Raw genomic sequence first — 7,877 nt, forward strand, 5'->3', positions numbered from 1 at the left:
ATAACATGGATCAGATTCAGGTTCTTTATTCCACAAATCAGATCTAAAAAAATAAACCTTTCACCTCACCACACTCTCCATCAAGTAAAAACCCTACACTAAAATAGTTTAAATTTTTTCCGGTCAACATCTCACAACCGCCGCCGTCATCGGCCCACCACCATTTCTATTGGCCTACCACCATTTCCGTCTGGTCTCTTCCTCTTTATCTCCTCCGAATAAATCTGCTACCATCATCTCATCTACCAACTATTATAGACCGATCGAACACCATTTATGTAAGATTTCTTCGCCACCTTCTCCTCTGGCGACTTCTTTCGCCGTCATCTCCTTCATCAGTTATTAGAGATCGAGACTCCATCAAATCTGTTCCACTTCTTTTCCTCCAATGAGACCTGCTATAGTCATTTCCGTTATCAACTACTATAGACCAATACACCATCGTTTTTGTAAGATATCTTCCCATTCCTCTCCTCCGACGACTTCTATCGCTGTCGTCTCTTCCATCAGCGATTAGAAACTCAGATCTATTAGATTTTTCTTATAACGTTTTCGTTTACATTATCAGTTGTAACGCTTGTGTTTCTAAGCTAGGAACTAATGATGATTTAATAGTCTAGGCCAACCTTTGTAATTTGTTTTGAAATAATAAGAATGTATTATTTGATTATTATGTGTTTATTGCTAAATTATCATGATTTAATAAGTTAAGAATAAAAATAAACGTCGTAAATAAACGTTAAAATAAAAAGATTATTTAAAATAAATAATCTTAATGAAATTTTAACGATTGTAAAATCTCAAACCATATATGACGTATTTGGTCTAAATATATTAAATAGTGAATTGAAATGGTGAAACAATAATTTTTACTTTACACTCATTTTCCAAATGATATTTATCATGTATATTTTACGTATATTTTACGATGTTGGTTATTAATTATTAACTTTTGAAAGTTCATAAAATAATAAAATAATATATATGCATATGAAAATATTATAAGTAATAGAGATATGATATTAAAAAAAATGAAAGAAACGTACATACATATATAAATATTTATATATGTTATAGAATATAATCAAATCGCTTTTAAATTTGGAGAAACAAATTCATTCTATTAATATAATAAATAAATTTTGAAATAATGATTTTTTGATTATAACAAAGCAAAAGTAATGGAATTGTGATACTTGGCGTCAAACAAAAAAAGAGATACATTAGGTGTGAAAATAGAAAGATACGTTGTATAAAAAATGTACGTGTCAATCGTCAATGATTCAATATAAGATAAGTAAGTACGGAAAATTAATATGGCAGCTTAACATTTTGTATATAAATAGAATGTATTGGTTACATTCAAATGTAGATTTCAAACTAAATAGACATAGTTAACATTGGATGGTGCCCTTAACATTGGATGGTGCCCCCAGCGCGTACTACAACAAAGTATAAACAACCAATTTTTGTATTTTTTACTAAAATTCTACACGTTCAAGCGATGATTTGTAGATAAAAAAAATTGTGTTACGATGCCGATTATGAGAATAGTAGTTGGCAATCAGTGTTGAGTTTGAAGGCACGATAGTTAGGGCTGTTAATCGGGTTAACCCGATCGGGTTTCGGGTTAAATGGGTAGGGTTAGTCGGGTTTTTCTAGAAAAAATATTCACCCGAAACCCGACCCTAATAAGGTACGGGTTAGTCGGGTTCGGGTTAACCGGGTTTCGGGTTTGTAGGGTCGGGTTAATCGGGTTAGTCGGGTTGAAGTTGAAATGTAAGATGAATTTATGTTGTGCCATTTTAGTATATAATCCACATGTACAGGGACTTAAAATGTAAAGTTGGTATACGATATGAATTTTTGGAGTTTCTTTTACCATATTAGTAATCTAAATAGTGAATAAAATTCGTAAAACTGTTACAACACAACCTTACTCCACTAAGAAGAGAGGAAAGTTATGTCATTTTATATATCTCTATACATAGTAATTTTGCAATCTGGTTTGTTTAAATAAGAAATATGTATTAGTTGTAAAATCTCATAGGATCTTGAATTCATATCATTCAAGGCAGTAAAAAAAGTTTTGGTAATAAATTCTTAATCGGGTTATTCGGGTTGACCCGAAACCCGAATTGTTTTGAAAAAATCAACCCTAAACCCGACCCTAATAATAAGTCGGGTTAACCCGAATAACCCGATTAAGAGTTCTGACCCTATTAAACCCGACCCTAATTACCTTATCCGGGTTCGGGTCAGGTCGGGTTAATCGGGTTCGGGTTTTTTTGACACCCCTAACGATAGTAGTTAGTTCTTACTAATTATCCAAGTGAGTGTGTAGTCACTTTCATCTTACATATAAATATAAAGTATTTTCTATAAAATATGTGCTATGTATAATTATATTAATTGTTTATTTAAGGTGACTGTTGAATAGATGTTTTATACAAGTTTTAAACTGTATATATGTATTTTATCTAAAAATATATTGGGTAAAACATGGGTAGACGAAATAATCGATACGTGTTAAAATGATGAGAGGCCTCGATGTTGTTATTGTTGTTGTTGTTGTTGTTGTTGTTGTCATCTAGCGGAGTATAGATGATGACAACGAACCTTTCTAGACAATCCAATGGAACACTAGCAAGTTCGCAACTTGTAGGTGTTGGTGAACTATATGTTCATTGGTGTACTCCATCCCCCTCATGGTTGCCTTACAGACATATATGGCTGAGGAAATTCCCTTGGCAGTAAAGTCCACCGTGATGAAAATCCTTAGATTATGTCCCTTATGATAGGTGTTTAGGGACGTAAAATAAGGATAACGGGAACGGATAATCAGGGTTATTGTTGGTTGATGAAAATAATAAATTTATTATTTGTGGGTTGAAAACCCTATATGCTCACCAGGCTCCCAAGCATGGCCCACTTAGTTTTATTTATTTATTTATTTATATTACAGGTAGTGGACTCTGAGCATAGTCGGATGATGACGAGAGATTTTTGGATTATAGGTAAGTAGTTGTAAATAACTGTTGTAAGGCTTATAATGTCTTGTTTATGCTTTTGATCTGTATCGGAACATGACATCCCGAGGTTTTGATATAAAATGAAAATATATATTTCTTAAAGAAAGATTTTATAGATTTTTATCATGTTTTGTTTTGGGAACAAATCCCACAACATCTTTTAAATGGATTACTCTGATTTTATTTCGAAAGCATAAATCAAATCGGTCTTTTCTAACCAAGAAATTAGGGGATGTCACATCAGCAACCATAACATATTGCAAAGCATATATGAGAATGTGATGCTTTTTAGTTGGCATCTTCCATCGACATCGGCCATTTACCGCCTCCGGATCCGGGATCACTGTCGAACCTCACCGCATCGTCTACCAACAAACGGTTATCTACCACTATGTCAGACCGCCGTTTCCTCCACTGCTGCTACATATCATCGTTGTCTCTGGTGAGTTGACAATATTGGTGAAAAGATGAGATGATGTTAAGGCTACAGAAGGAAGATGAAGGTCGGATAGAGTAGGAGAAGTAGATCCAGATCTAAAATCGTTGACATAGATCTCTATTGATGATGGATAATTGAAACTACATCTGGTGGTGGTGTTTCCGATGGAATAAGAAAGTTTCAGTTGTGAGTTTCAAATCTATAAGAGCATTGGGATATGGGTCGGTGTTATAACGTCATCTTACATGTCACATCAACCTTAACACCACCATAACACCATGTAGGAAATGGTGTTCCAATGTCATAACTTGTTAAGAGGTAGAAAAAGGTAGAGAGAGAACGAAGAAAAATGATTTTGATTGGTTCTTATTCCCATTTCAATAAGTTGTGATGAGCACGAGAAAAAACGAGAAAAAACAAAAAGGGGGGGGGGGGCGGTGTTCCTCCCGTCACGACGGCGTTTTCGTGTGCCACATCATCCGGTTGCTTCTTGTTGTTGACCCATACTACATCGTCTAAGAAGTTTCTCCAATTGGGTTATTCAGATGCTCAAACAATTGCAAGGTACACTCTATCTAAAGTTACCGATTTTTTTTCATTTGCCTAATATCGTTTATTTCATTTGATTGGATGGAGATGGTCTAACACCTAATTGCTAGCTGTCACATAATTGCAACCTACAATACAATCCTCTTACTTTTTAGGTTCGGTTGTCTAATTACTAGTTCCCATGTAGCCCCTTATATATTTGTTGATTCTAACGAATTTATCGAAGTATTAGATGGACAATTGTTCTAACTTTAACTTTAAGATTATTACATATTTTTATTCTAAACAAATCAAATAGCTTGAAATATTAGTATTCTAAACAAATATGAGTCGTTTCACTTTTAGATAATACAAACGTAATTTAAGAATAAATTACATATTAATATATTTAGTAAATAAACTTTTGAGTGTGTAGTCACTTTAATTTTACACATAAATATGAAGTATTTTCTATAAAATATGTTCTATGTTTAATTATATTAATTGTTTATTCGAGGTGACTGTTGAATACATGTTTTATACAAGTTTTAAGCTGTATATGTATTTTATCTACAAATATGTTGGGTAAAACGTGGGTAGACGAAATAGTCGATGTGTGTTAAAATGATGAGAGGCCCCGATGTTGTTGTTGTTGTTGTTGTTGTTGTCATCTAGCGGAGTATAGATGACGACCACTAACCTTTCTAGACAGTCCAGTGGAACACTAGCAGGTTCATAACTTGTAGGTGTTGGTGAACTATATGCTCATTGGTGTACTCCATCCCCTTCATTGTTGCTTTACGAACATATATGGCTGAGGAATCCCCTTGGCAGTAAAGTCCACCTTGATGAAAATCCTTAGATTAGGTCTCTTATGATAGGTGTTTAGGGACGTAAAATGAGGATAACAGGAACGGGTAATCACGGTTATTGTTAGTTGACGAAATTAATAAATTTATTATTTGTGGGTTGAAAACCCAATATGCTCACCAGGCTCCCAAGTCTTACCCACTCAGTTTTTTTTTTTTTTTTTTTTTTTTTTTTTTTTTTTTTTTTTTTATATTACAGGTAGTGGACTCCGAGCATAGTCAGATGATGATGAGACATTTTTGGATTATAGACCAGTAGTTGTAAATAACTGTTGTAAGGCTTATAATGTAACGCCTGTGTTTCCGGGCTTGCCATTTTTAGCAATGTAATGGTCTAGGTTAACCTTTGTAACCCGTTTTGAAATAATAGAAGGGTATTGTTTGAGTATTATGTGTTTTGTGCTTAATTGCTTAATTATGTGGTTTGATTAATTAAGAATAAAAATAAGCGTCAAAATTTAAATGTAAACTAAACTTGATATCTTTAGATAATGTTGTAGTAGTTGAAACAAGGTTTCCGAAGATATAAAGAATGCCGAAATCCGAGTTATAACGAGGAAGTTATGACCTGTCGAAGTTTCTCGACAGAACCGACACCGCTGAATAACGTAAAAAGTGAAATTTACGTTAGAGCGATATTTAGCCTTAGTGATCTAAACGAGAATCGAAGATCTCGTTGTTAGTATCAAAGCGATAAAAAGTTAGGCGAGAACGGACGTCAAACGAAGAAGTTATGAATTTATAACGAAATTTTCTGTCCCGGCCTATTAAAAATAAATAATAAAAATAAATTCAAAATTAGCCGACGGAGTCTAAACGAAAGTTGTAGAGCGTAGTCTCACCTTCGCGTGGATATAAAGAACCTCGAAAACGGAGTGCGTATGAAGAAGATATGAATTTTCGAAGTTTATTAAATAATTAATAATTAAATTTAATTATTTAATTTCGGTATTATCCGAAGGCAAGTCACAAATCTGATCCAAGGTACGCCCCGCGTATAGCCAGAGTGTCGACACTTTGGATGACGCATGCAGTGACGCATTTCGGAGCCCTGTACGCCCCGCGTACGAGGAGGTTCCAGCCTCCTATAAATAGGATGCGAGGGGTCCGGGTTTAATTGCTAATTTCCTCTCGTTTTTGTGCCAAAGCTCTACGTTTTTACCCCCAAATCCATCCCAAAGCCCCGATAATATTCCCGAGTCCCGAAGCAAGTCCCGAGATCCCGAAGATCCCGAGAAGTGCGGTTTCCGAGCCGAAGCTCTACCTGCGAGAAGTTCGATTTTCATAGAGATCTTCCAGATCTGCTGAGGATTACGACTTCTGCAAGCCATAGTGTTGTCCGATCATCTTCTGATCAAGTGAGTGTATACTACCTTTCATAAACACAATAATAATACAAGTATGGTTTGATTGTATTAAGTTTATTGTCGTTTATACGTGTGAATGCGTTGTTACTTTCTCCTAACGAATAACTATGAAGTATTTTATACGAGATACGTGTTATGTGTATATTTTGTTGTTATGTGTGTGAATGTATATTCACTTTCTTCTATCTTACAGATCTGATTATTTCTATATGAAATACGTGTTATGTGTGTGTGCCTCATCTGTTATATGGAAAATGTATTGATCAAGCATGCTATACAAGTTTTGAAAATATGTATAAAAATGTATGTTTTTATCTACTAATATGTTGGGTAGAACATGGGTAGATAGTTGGTGTGTAATAAACAGATGAGAGACCTTGTTGTTGTTTTGATCCAGTCATCTAGCGGAATTTAGATGACGACCACAGACTTTTCTAGACAATCTAGTGGAACGCTATCAGGCTCATAATCTGTAGGTGTTAATGAACTTGGGTGTTCATTCGCTGTATTTCATCCCCCTCATGGTTGCCTTATTTGACTTATATTGCTGAGGAACCCCCCGCAGCATGTGTTGTCACCCTGATGAAAATATTCTTAGATTAGGTCCCTTGTGTTAGTTATTTTAGGGACGTAAAGTGAGAATAACGGGAATGGGTAATTGGGTTATTGTTGGTTGATAATAATTAATTTAATTATTTATTGTGGGTTGAAAACCCTATATGTTCACCAGACTCCCAAGCCTGACCCACTCAGTTTTATTTGTATTACAGGAAGTGGCGCAAGGGCGTAAGATGGATGAACCATCAAGTTGTTTTGTTTACAAGTCTGTATATGTAAATATTTGTTGAATGACTTGTAATGTTATCGTTTATGCTTGTTGGTCTATATCGGAACATGACACCCCAAGTTTTGATTATATAATGAAAAATACATTTCTTTTATGAAATGCTTCGGTAAACATTGTTTTATCATGTTTTGTTTTTGGGAACAAATTCCGCAACTCTTTCAAATCAAAAGGATTTACTCTGAATTTATTTTAAAAGCATAAATGAAAATCGGTCTTTTCTGGCCGAGATTTTGGGGATGTCACAGTTGGTATCAGAGCACTAGTTTAAGCGAACTAGGAATTTTTAGGATTTCTAGACTTAAACTTAGAATGCTAAGTGAAATTTTGAGATGTGTGTCTGTTATATTTTAGACACAAGCACTAGTTTATTTTAGGAAAGTTGCCTAAAATGCTTTATGTGCTAAATGTTATATGTTGCCATATATGATATTATTTGTTCGGATCTATGGTTTGTTGCCGACCAGATCTAGAAACTTTATGTGTGTAGGATTCTAAGCTACGTCTACGATATTAGAACTACCATGTAAACGTTTCGGAGTGATAAGGATGATTTGAATATCTATTGTGAATAAGGATCTAATTTCACCTTATTCGGTGTGTAGATCAAAAATGGTGAGAACAAGAAGTGGAGTTGGAAATGCTGATGAAAACAGGAATCAACCACCAGTGATTGAGCAAAGACCTGTCGTAGCAGCAGCACCCGAGCCAATAACAATGGCTGGTGTACAAATGATGATTCAAACAATGTTGGATCGTCATATGGATGAAACTAGACGGTTGCTTCAACATAATCGT

Source organism: Lactuca saligna, chromosome 9 (assembly GCF_052625555.1).
Source record: "Lactuca saligna cultivar CGN05327 chromosome 9, ASM5262555v1, whole genome shotgun sequence".
NCBI classification, from domain to species: domain Eukaryota; kingdom Viridiplantae; phylum Streptophyta; class Magnoliopsida; order Asterales; family Asteraceae; genus Lactuca; species Lactuca saligna.